We start from the raw sequence: 12,230 nt of genomic DNA, 5'->3' as shown, positions 1-12,230 counted from the left end.
TTCTATGTTCTATGTCTTTCAGCTTTATTCTGGGTGCAATTTGTTCTGGACTCCCATACATATGATCTCATTACATTGCTGAAGACCTATTTCAAAGCTCCAGCTGTCTGGATTGCATTTGTTCTTAATTATTTCAGAAGTTAGCAGCTTCCAATGATCACAAATTCCGACCCATTATTAATAATTAGTTCCCTATCTCATCAGCTCAGCACAGTCCAGTAATTTTTCATAAACTGAATTAAGATGACTGTGGTTAAATTCCTGTTTATTTATCAGATCATAAAGTGGCTTCCAGATTTGCTCTGCTCAGGTAAGTAATCACTGTGATATATTCTAAATTTCTGTGCAGCATCTAACCAGTATCTGATGACATATTTCTAAATTTTACATTATTATGTTGAAATGTTTCATACCACAATCAACTTGAAACAAGATTTATGAAAAAATGTCCAAAAGTACTACATCAATGTTACTCTTTAAAAAAAGAAACTAGTTAGTATATGTTCAAAATTAACAATAACAAACAAAATGGATTGAATAAATCTGCAGCAATACCTCGAGTATTGGCCATCAAACAGTTCATTACTGTTGCCAAGAAACTGGCTGCCAAGAAAACAACTGGTAAGCACAAACCTGCATGTTCTACTCAAAGTAATAGATGCATGCACACAACTGAAAGTTGGTAATCCTATCATGAAGATGGATTCACCCAGAGTTATTTTCTTCTGTGCAGTATTGGGAGAATTTGTATGATTTATGAAGCTTGAGGGTAAGCTATTGAATTGTGTGGGACATGCAGCTCAAAAAAGAGCAGACACCAACGGAATTAAACAACCTGAGAATGTAAACCAATGAGATGTAAGCTGAAAATGCTTAAAATACTCAGCAGTTGCAGAGGGCTGTAAACCTCAGCCAGCTCCATCACGGGCACAACCCTCCCCACCATCAAGGACATCTTCAAGAGGCGGTGCCTCAAGAAGGCGGCATCCATCACTGAGGACCCTCACCATTCGGGACATGCCCTCTTCTCGTTATTACCATCGGGGAGGAGGTACAGGAGCCTGAAGACCCACACTCAACGATTCAGGAACAGCTTTTTCCCCTCCGCCATCAGATTTCTGAATGATCCATGAACCCATGAACACTACCTCGTTATTCCTTTCTTTTTGTACGATTTATTTATTTTTGTAATTTATAGTAATTTTTATGTCTTTGCACTATACTGCTGCTGCAAAACAACACATTCCATGTCATACGTCAGTGATAATAAATCTGCTTCTGCTTCTGAGGTTGGACAGCTTCAGCGGGAAGAGAAACAGGTTCAATATTACAGAGCCGTCAGTGCTCATAAAGTATTATCCTAGCAGGAGAGACAGTGCTCAATGTACTGGAATAAACTAATGGAAAATTGAGATGACAATAAGAAAGACTATTTATTAACATAATATGATGCAGTAACTACTTATATTTAAACACAGCTGTAAGCAGGTTAGAAGCAACATAATTCCCATTAAGTGAATTACCCTCACAAATGACAAAGCACCAGATCAGAGCATGTTTTACAATGCAGAGAACAAAGAACATCTGTGATTGAGTGGAGACCAAGAGGTCGGGGCCAGGAGAGGTTGAACGGCACAGGTGGTGGCGGTGAAGGATTCTTTTTGAATCAAGGCTGGATTTATCTGGAGGAGTTGTGACAGGAAATAAATGAGAACAGGGGAAAGAGAAACCAAGTGCTGGAGTTGTGAGATACAGAACAATGGAGTTACTAGAAATCTGAAGTAAAGGACAATGCTGGAAACATTCAGCTGGTCAGGCAGCATCTGAAGAGCAAAACAATGGAGTTAACGTAAGTACAGGGGAAAATGGAAAAAGATGGCAAAAACTAAAAAGCAATGATGCGTTTGTTTAGCAACAGGAAAGTGATCTCGTCAGGGAAGCGATCTCGTCAGGGAAGCAGATGGCAGCATGGTTTTGCAGCTTAGTATCTCATATCATCACACAGGTGACAGTGGTGACATTGAACAGAGTAAAAAGACAATAGGTGGAAAGGTGGAGAAAATATGTTGACACAATTCATACCCAGCGAGGTTCATAGTACAGATTGACAGTATCTTAATTTGCTGGAGGAAGCCAGGAAGGAATTAGCGTAAATTCTGACCACAATCTCTCATCCCTCTTTACATGAGGCATTGGTGTCAGAGCACTGGGTGGCAAAGGTTATACCCCATTCAGGGAGTGGAGGAGTTATAATCCGGGTAATTATAGACAAGCTAGTTTAACATCAATGGCGGCAAAAGTGCCAGAAAGAATTGTCAAGGACAAAATACATCCTTATTTATCAGTCTCAAAACACATCTCATTCTCATCAAATCCACTCTCATTCACAGGAAAGTACTGTACATCATGGAAACCAGCCTCCCCTCCATGGACTCTGTCTATATCTCTCGCTGCCTCGGTAAAGCAGCCAGCATAATCAAAGACCCCACCCACCCCGGACATTCTCTCTTCTCCTCCCCCCATCAGGCAGAAGATACAGGAGCCTGAGGGCATGTACTCCAGGCTCAAGGAGAGCTCCTAACCCACGGTGATAAGACTATTGAACGGTTCCCTTATAAGATGAGATGGACTCTTGACCTCACAATCTACCTTGTTATGACCTTGCACCTTATTGCCTGCCTGCAATGCACTTCCCCTGTAGCTGTGACACTTTACTCTGTATTCTGTTATTGTTTTTACCCCGTACTACCTCAATGCACTGTGTAATGAATTGATCTGTACGAACAGTATGCAAGACAAGTTTTTCACTGTACCTCGGTGCAAGTGACAATAATAAACCAATGCCAATACCAATAATTTTCTTGTTATATGAACATTTCCTTAACATGGGTATATGGCTAGCTTCAAAGTTTGTGGATGATGTAAAACTCAGGAACACATAAATAAAGTGCGAAGGGGGCTAGGGGTGAAAAGCTTGTGGGAGGAGCACAGATTAGGGCCTCCAGCAGGGGAATGCTAGTCTGTTTGTGTGGATGATTTGGGTTTCGACAAGAATTCAAGGAGAAGGCCTGAGAGGTTAAAGGTAAGAATGAGACTTACCACAGTGGGGTCCCAATCCCGTGCTTCACAATGAAAATAAGGTTGTCCCCACAAAGGTCCAGGACAACAGGATCTAATTCCCGCACATTGCTCTAATAGGCGTGTTGAAAAGAGAATGGTGCATTGCGATATGTCAGACACACACAAGAGACCTATGTGGAAAGTGCCCAGAAAAAGTGATGCAAACTGAGTGATGCAAAACAACCCAGGAATGATTGTTGCTGTGTTTTACTCCAAGGCAAGAACATCTTCAATCAAGCAGTGTTGAAATAAACACTGCGTCACAATTCAATTATCAGCCAGGACTTGCTTAAAAATCATTACAGACCTCTGAGCAACAAATGCAATCTCAATTTTTCTCTCTTAGTGAAAATAGCAAGGCAATGTGTTACATCAAACAAAGGGTATCCATAGCCCTCTGCCTGATTTCAGAAGGAATATTTCCGACTGCTATAGATAGCTTGTGTTTAAATCTGAATTAAAGGATTAGTTTTTTTTGCCAGTCCTAATCCTAACTCTGGTTTTAAAACATTTGTGATCCAAATATTCCTTGATACAACAGAGCAAATCCGTTATCCTATTAATAAGCCCCGCTGAATTGTTTTTCACAGCATGCAGACAAATCATTAAGCAGTAACCACGAAGCTCCATTGTTAATTGTTTAAGTAACAACGTACTACTGGGATAGCATTGAAGTACAGCTTTCCAATCACTCAAACATTGAATATAATGAAGAATATTTCCCACAGAAAATGGACTAAAATGTGACATATTTAATAGATCCATCAATGTACAGGTGTTAGATTGAACTGGATGAAGAAAGAGTACGGCGCCTGGTAACTGGACAACTGTCACACTGTGCTTCAATACATTTCAGATCTTTATAATTTATGTCACAAATTTTAATTTTTTTTCTTTAATTAAAAGAGACAAAAGACTGCTGGTGGTACAGAGACACAAGAGATTCTGCAGATACTGGAATCTGCAGCAACACACACAAGGTGCCGGAGGAACGCAGCGGGTCGGGCAGCATCCGTGGAGGGAAATGGACAGTCCACGTTTCGGCTCAAGACCCTTCGCCAGGACTGGAAACAAAGAGGGCAGAAGCCAGAATAAGAAGGTGGGGGGAGGGACAGGGGTACATGCAGCCCTCAACATCGATTTCTCTAACTTCCGGTAACTCCTCCCCTCTTCCCCCCCCTTCTCTTTTTTTTATCTCCTTTGTCTTCCCTCATTCCTGAAGCCCCCTTTTCTCTCCCCTTACCCCGCCCTCATGACCTGCCCATCTATTCCCCACCTCCTTCCCTTTATTCCATGGTCCACTGCCCTCTCCTGCCCTCTCAGCCCCTTGCCTCTTCTACCCATCACCTCTCAGCTTCCCACCCACTACCTTCCCCCTCACCTGGACTCACTTGTCACCTGGACTCACCTCTCACCTGCCTGCGTGTGCCCCTCCCCCTCCCCCCACCTTCTTATTCTGGCTTCTGCGCTCTTTCTTTCCAGTCCTGATGAAGGCCCGAAACATCGACTGTTTATTTCCCTCCATGGATGCTGCCTGACCTGCTGAGTTCCTCCAGTGTTTTGTGTGTGCTGCTGGTGATACTTGCAGGTTGCTGAAATCCTGGTGCCTCAAATTTAAGCACAAAATGTGACAATGGGAAGTAAAGAATTCAAATATGGAAAGCCTTGGTGGGAGCAGAAGAAAATTGTAAAAAAACATTGTTTTCTATGTGTGTCCTAAATTTAAAAGGAATTTGAAAATCTCTTGAAATCATTATACATACATATATCACTGTTATACAACAGATAGCATTAACTCACACTCTTCACAGTCAGAATCAGGTTTGTTATCACTGACTTACATGTTGTGAAATGTGTTGTTTGGCGGCAGCAGTACAGTGCAAGACATAAAATTACTATAAATTACAAAATAGATACAGTAAATAGTGCAAGAAAAAGAATAATAAACTAGTGTTCATGGGTTCATGGACTGTTCAGAAATCTAATGGCGGAGGGGAAGAAGCTGTTCCTGAATCATTGAGTGTGGGTCTTCAGGCTCCTGTACCTCCTCCCCGATGGTAGTTACGAGAAGAGGGCATGTCCCAGATGGGGAGGGTCCTTAGCCTCTTGAAGGTGTCCTCGATGGCGGGGAGGGTTGTGCCCCTGATGGAGCTGGCTGAGTCTACAACCCTCTGCAGCCTCCTGCGATCCTGTGCATTGGAGCCTCCACACCAGGTGGTGATGCAACCAGTCAGAATGCTCTCCACCGTAGAAATTTGCAAGAGTCTTTGCTAACATACCAAATCTCATCAAACTCCTAACGAATTAGGGCTGCTGGCATGCCTTCTTCGTGATTACATCAGTATGTTGGGCCCAGGATAGATCTTCCAGTTATATGATGATTTGCCAAAATATGACGATATTTCCAAAAAAGATTGAGGCATTTACATAGGTGCCCTTTAGGAGCCGAGGACTATAGGAAACAGTCCTTATAATATGCACCCCAGGATTTTTAAAGTGGTAGCTGTAGATAATGGATGCATAGGTAGTGATCTTCCAAAGTTCCCCAGACTTTGGAAGGTAGCAAAACACTACAGATCAGACAACCTGGCACCTTTTGTTATTAAAATACCATAATCTATTAATAAAGACATCATAAAGGGCACTTAACAATCATAACATGATTAGGCAGAGTCAACATGGTTTCATGAAGGGAAAAGTCATGATTGACAAATCTTTAAAGATTTTGTAAGATGCAACATACAGGATAAATAAGGAGTAATCAGTAGATACAATAAATAAGGACTTTCAAAAGGCATTTGATAAGGCACTACAATAGAGTGTTGTAAAAAACAAGGGTTCATGAATAATGGGTAACATGGATATAAGAACGGTTAAGGAACATGAAACAGTTGGTATATGTGGACGGTTTTTAAGTTGGTAGATTGCGATCGATGATGTGTGACTGAGCCGCCCAGTTCTCCCGGTTTTTCACAACATAGAGACAAGGACGCAGAATGTGATGTGTGCAGATTGCTGATGATGTGAAGCCAGCTGTTAAGTGAGATATGAGACAGATGCAAAGTATCTGAAGAGGGAAAAGAAAGGTGTTAAAATATGACGTGGGAAAAGTGGGAGGTTATCCATTTTGGTAGGGATAATAAAAAACTTTTAAATTGAGAAACTGGTACATCTTGGTGAATGCGAGATTTTGATATCCTGGTTCAGAGAAAATAAATGTGCGGATCCAGCAAATGACACACACAAAGTGCTGGAGGAACTCAGCAGGTCAGGCAGCATCTACGGAGGGAAATAAACAGTCAACGTTTTGGGTTGAGACCCTTTATCAGGACATCCCAGCATTCTGTGTGTGTTGCAGCAGATTGCAGCATCTGCTGACTCTCTTGTGTCTCGGTACAGCGAGTGATTAGGCAGGCAAATGGTATACAGGCAACCACGGCGTTACAGCTGTTCGGGTTATGGAAATTCACCCTTGTAGAATTCACAAATCACGACCTAAAGATCTGAGGTACGGAATAAAATTCGCTCACATTGAATTTATGTGAAAAGGAAGTAAATACACAAAGAGAAATTTTTTTTTCAACTCGGCTTCACATTACAGAAAATTGCGATATGGCTTGTTTTGTAGTCTTGCTGAGATGGTATGGGGCTTTGGTGGAATATCATTTGGAGCACTGTGCACAACTTTAACTCCACATACATACCTTGGAGCCAGTACAACAAAGATTCACTCGACTGGTTCCTGGGACAAGGGAATTGTCTACAGAGAGGCATTGAGGAAGATTTGTCAATAGTCACTGAAGCTTATAAGAATGAGAATTTATTTCATGACTGGTAGAGGCCAAGAAACTGTTTTCCCTGCCTGGAGAGTTTTGAACAAGGGAGCAGTGTCTCAGGTTAAGGAGCCAGTGATTTAGAATTGTCAGGTATGTAAACTTCTTTATGCAGAGGCCTGTAAAGCTTTGGAACTATCACAGTCACAAAGAGATACGGCATGGAAACAGGCCCTTCAGCCCACCGAGCACTCACCTTTGGACTGATCCTGGCCTTACCATCTTATTCTCCCCACATTCCCATCAACTCCACCCCCCCCGTTCTCCAATCCTACTGCTTGTCTACAGACGAGGGGCAATTTACATTGGCAACCCACACCATGTGGGAGGAAACCAGAGCACCCAGAGGAAAGATGTGTGGTTGCAAGAAGAATGTGTAAACTTCATGCAGACAGCTCTGTGGAGGTCAGGATTGAACCGGGGTTGTTGGAACTGTGAGGCAGCTGGTCTACTGCCTGTGCCACCATGTCGCACAATCTTCACATCAAGAGGCCTGTGGATTCTTCGTCATTGATTATTCTCAAGGCTGACGTCAATATATCTTCGGGAATTAATGGAATCAGAGGATATGGAGAAAACTAGGTCATAAGTGAATTTGAGGTACAGGATCAGCTACATCTTTTTGAAAGGCTGATCAGGAAGTCACTTGCTCAAAGATTGTGTGTCAGTTCTGACGAACTGTAAGCAGTGTCTCCCCACACGTGAATGCCCGTGAGAGGCGGAGATAAATGGCTTCAGAATATGAAACTACAGATGCTGGAAATCTAAAATAAAAACAGACAATGCTGGAATCACTCAGCAGGTCTGGCTATAAGTGTGCAAAGGGAAACAGAGCTAACATTTTCGGTCAAAGACCTTCATCAGATCTGTTTTTATTTTTAAATGGTTTATTTATTTAACAAAAGATTTATGAAAATCTTTCAATTTGAAAAAAAAGATTTTTCCCCAAGTTCTTAAGAAAATGTTTAACGTTTTAAAAGTTCAGTCTAAGTTCTGGCCGGGATTAGGAACACATCCTAACAAGTCCAATTTGTTTCTGATTTCATCAATGAGCCAAGTCTTTCACATTCACACAATGCAGAAAAATCTCCCAACAATTTGTCCAATTGAACATGGGGGCCACTGGGATGGCAGGTAAATAGTGCCAGGAGCAAATGTAACCCAGGGCGAATGTCTTCAAGGCTGCTTGTTTGGCACATTACCCCTATCACTTCATTTTTTAAAACTCTAGAACGCACAGAGAGAAACATTGACCATAGTAGGCTCCTAATTACCAGAAGGCTCGCTACCTACATCCCCCTTTGTGATTCTAACATCCATCATCACCTCATGCAAATTTCCCCCCTTCTCCTTCTTCTGTCTCTGTTTGAGGTCACTTACCTTCGTACCTGGAAGGAGAGACACCACTTGGAGCTCACTTTGCACTAAAATGGACATTGCTTTTTTTTTATTTTAATTGTGTTTTTTTTGTAAGAATTGTGGACAATTTATGTTTAATATATGGTTTTCTTGTGAATGCTGCTTATCTGATGCTATGTGCCTCTGATGCTGCTGTAAGTAAGTTTTTCATTGCACCTGTGCACACATGGACTTGTGCAGACGACAATAAACTCCACTTTGACTTTGACTTATGGAGTTGAACCGACTCTTTCATCATTTTGCTCAGAGTTGTTAAACAGAAGACACACAGAATACCAATGAAAAACACAATGATGCTGGAGGGACTCAGCAGGCCAGGCAGCATCCGTGGAGAAAAGCAGGCGGTCAACGTTTCGGGTCAGGACCCTTCTTCAGGACTGAAGATAGGAAAAGGGGAAGCCCAATATATAGGAGGGAAAAGCAGAGCAGTGATAGGTGGACAAAAGAGGGGAGGCGGGGTGGGCACAGGGTGGTGATAGGTAGATGCAGGTAAGAGATAGTGATGGGCAGGTGTGGGGGAGGAGGGGAGAGCAGGTCCACCGGGGGATGGGTCAAAGGTACGGAGGGAAAAAGGGGTGCAGAAAAAAGAGAGATAGGATAGGAAAGGGAAGAAGAGAAGAAGCATGGTGGGGGGGAGGGTGTTTGTGGGGAAGGGGGGTGGGGATTACCTAAAGTGGGAGAATCCAATATTCATGCCGTTAGGCTGCAAGGTTCCATGACGGAAAATCAGGTTCTGTTCCTCCAGTTTGCACTTGGAATTCTCCTGGCAGTGGAGGAGGCCGAGGACTGACATATCAGTGATAGTGTGGGAGGGGGGAGTTGAAGTGACCGGCAACGGGGAGATGCAGATCGCGGTTACGGACGGAGCGCAGGTGTTCTGCGAAACAGTCACCCAGTCTGCGTTTGGTCTCACCAATGTGGAGGAGGCCACACTTGGAGCACCGAATGCAGTAGATAATATTAAGGGAGGTGCAGGTGAATCTCTGTCTCACCTGAAAGGACTATTTGGGTCCCTGGATGGAGGTGATGGAGGTGGTGTAGGGGTAGGTGTTGCACCTATTGCGGGGGCAGCGGAAAGTTCCCGGGGTGGGAGCGGGATGGGTGGGGGGGGGTGAGGAGTGAACTAGGGAGTCAGGGAGAGAGCGGTCCCTGCGAAAGGCAGAAAGGGGTGGGGAGGGGAAGATGTGCTCGGTGGTGGGGGTCCCATTGGAGATGGTGGAGAATGATGTCCAATGGGTCAGGCAACACAGAGAACAAGCTAAACAAAGTAAATGATGGGAACCTGTGGAAGAGGAATAATCAGAGCATAAACTTGGCTGAAGTGCTTTGATCACTTGTTTCGAGCAGTATTCACGTCAGAAAGCCAGAACTAGAAGGTGTGATGCAGCTCCAGTTTACAGGTTCTTCCATGACGTGAAACACATAGAAGGGAAGTGAAGAGAAATATAAAACTGGCAATGAGGGAATACAAGATAGAATGGTAGCTAACACAAAAGGGAACCCAAAATCTACTATCAGCATTTACAAAGTAACTGGTTAGTAAAAGGCACAAAAAAGGTGGTATGTGTTGACAGGTTCAGAGAAGGGCTGGAATATTTAGTAAGCACTTTGTATTGGAAGTGCATGCTGACAAAATATCCAAAGAAGCAAAGACAACAGAGATAATGCATGGGGTGATAATTGGTAAGTGGTGTGTATTGAATCGGTTGACTATGCCTAGAGTGGATAAATTCAAGTTTGCACACAGATTGCTCAGGGAAGTTTTGCTGGAGGTGGTGAAGGAACTTGCTGTTATCTTCCAATTTTCCCCAGATCCAGGGAAGCCACCAGAGGACTGAAGAGTGACAAATATGGCACTTGTTCAAGAAGGGGTGCAACAACAATCAGTTTAGAAACAATGATTGGAAAAAAGTAACAGGCATTTGGAGAGGCTAAGTTAATTTTAAAAAAACCTGCATGGATTTATAGAAGTCAGATTATGTTTGAGAAACCTCGTTTGAATATTTAATGAAGGAAGAAAGAAAGTTGCAAGGAATAGATAAAATTTGGCTTCAAGACAGAATCTTGCAGATTGTTCATCAAACAAGAGCATGGTGGAGAGGGGTAAGTGTAGGACCATTGATTTCAAAAGTGAATTATGCAGCAAAATTTCCCAAAGATACCAAACTGAGGGTGTAGCAAGCAGTGAGTATTATACAAATTACATGCAATGGAGCATGGATAGACAAACACTTTTTGCTTTCTGTATTTGTATCAGAACTGGCCAAATCTGTTATAGAGTCACAAGAGATTCTGCAGATGCTGGAATCTGAAGCAACACACACAAAATGCAGGAAGAACTCAGCAGGTCAGGCAGCATCTATGTAGGGAAATAAACAGTTGATGTTTTGGGTTGAGACCCTTCATCAGTCATCGATAGTGTAGCGGTTAGCGTAACGCTATTACAGCGCCAGCGACCCGGGTTCAATTCCGGCCACTGTCTGTAAGGAGTTTGTACGTTCTTCCCGTGTCTGCGTGGGTTTCCTCTGGGTGCTCCGGGTTCCTCCCACATTCCAAAGACGTACAGGTTAAGAGCTGTGGGCATGCTATGTTGGCGCCGGAAGAGTGGTGACACTTGCGGGCTGCCCCCAGCACATTCTCAGTAACGTAAAAAGACACATTTCACTGTGTGTTTCGATGTACATGTGACTAATAAATAAATATCTAAATATCTATTCAGTTTTTACACTAGATAGACAGACAGTTCCAGATGCAAGTTAACTCTTATTTTGAAGAATATTTTTTGTAGTGATTGGTAATGACCTTGAGCTTGCTGCCAAAGGGTGGTGGAAGATAATGGAAAGGCACTTGAGGAGAGTAAACTGACCAGGATAGAATGGGGAGGGTCAGGCAACCTTCTGCTTTGCTCCATGGAGAGATGGCACAGAGTCAATGGACTGAATGGCCTCCCCTGGTTTGCAATGATTCTGTGACATTCTATTACGTTGGCAACTGCCACAAGCAAACTATTACAACCTAGCAGAATTAGTAATGGCAAGATAGCTGAGAACATTGTCAGAACTGACAGAAACTACAGCTCTCAGTGGCACATTTAACCAGATTCCAGGAAAGGTGGGAGCATAAATCCCAGGAAAAGTACCAGTCCAAAAGCATCAGTAAGAAAAATAGCTTTAGGCACAGAGATTAATTTCCTTAATGTGTGCTACTGGCACTGTGCCTTATCTGGATAGAGTGTGCAGTGTGCATTTTGAATATTTACTACATGAAGCCAAAGGGAAGGTGTCAAGTCTGGTGAAATGATTGAAAGTTTACAGAATATCCATCACATGAACAGTATAACATACAAACACTATGTGGTCTGTTAGAAAAAAACTGACTGGAATATGTTCATTTTCCTAAATCAGAAAAAGAAACTGAGACAGTCAGGCTCAATCTATCCCTTCGGAGGGAGTGGGTAACCAGAACAAAGCCCCGAGAACTGGCTCGGAAATATTTTTCCACAACATTATTCGTCCTCACAATGTGGGCAAAAACAACATTTAGTCCAGACCTCTAGCTCAGTGGTTTTCAACCTTTTTCATGCTGCGGACCCCCAGAACATGTCCTTGTTAGATGGCGGACCCCCAAAGCCCACAAAATCAAACAATCGATAATTCATTCATACGACACTTCAATTACTGCACATAGGCCCTATTGAAATAGTGATTATTTCAACCACCGATAATTACCAGCTGTGTCTTTCAGTGTTCAGTTCAATGTGAAGGTTGTGCCTGTTTTGCACTGCAGAGTCTGTCCAAATGTGGTGGTATGTGCGACAAACATACGTGTATGTCATCCTCAATATTCAGTCTTGATCTG

The 12,230-nt window shown here is 42.8% G+C and overlaps 1 protein-coding gene and 1 long non-coding RNA gene across 3 annotated transcripts in view; one reads left to right on the top strand and one right to left on the bottom strand.

Moving 5' to 3' along the window:
- The window catches only part of LOC127570328 (uncharacterized), a 39,023-nt gene extending 36,241 nt beyond the window's left edge, over window positions 1-2,782 (top strand). Inside the window, exon 4 of the long non-coding RNA XR_007956342.1 lies at window positions 2,391-2,782. This is a non-coding gene — a long non-coding RNA (uncharacterized LOC127570328). The remainder of the gene's footprint in view (window positions 1-2,390) is intronic.
- Window positions 1-12,230, bottom strand: part of thrb (thyroid hormone receptor beta) — a 188,534-nt gene that overhangs the window by 81,927 nt on the left and 94,377 nt on the right. The window lies entirely within an intron of this gene.

Source organism: Pristis pectinata, chromosome 5 (genome assembly GCF_009764475.1).
Source record: "Pristis pectinata isolate sPriPec2 chromosome 5, sPriPec2.1.pri, whole genome shotgun sequence".
Taxonomy (NCBI): Eukaryota; Metazoa; Chordata; class Chondrichthyes; order Rhinopristiformes; family Pristidae; genus Pristis; species Pristis pectinata.
Note: the sequence above shows the minus strand (reverse complement) of the source record. Positions and strands in the feature narration are given on the sequence as shown.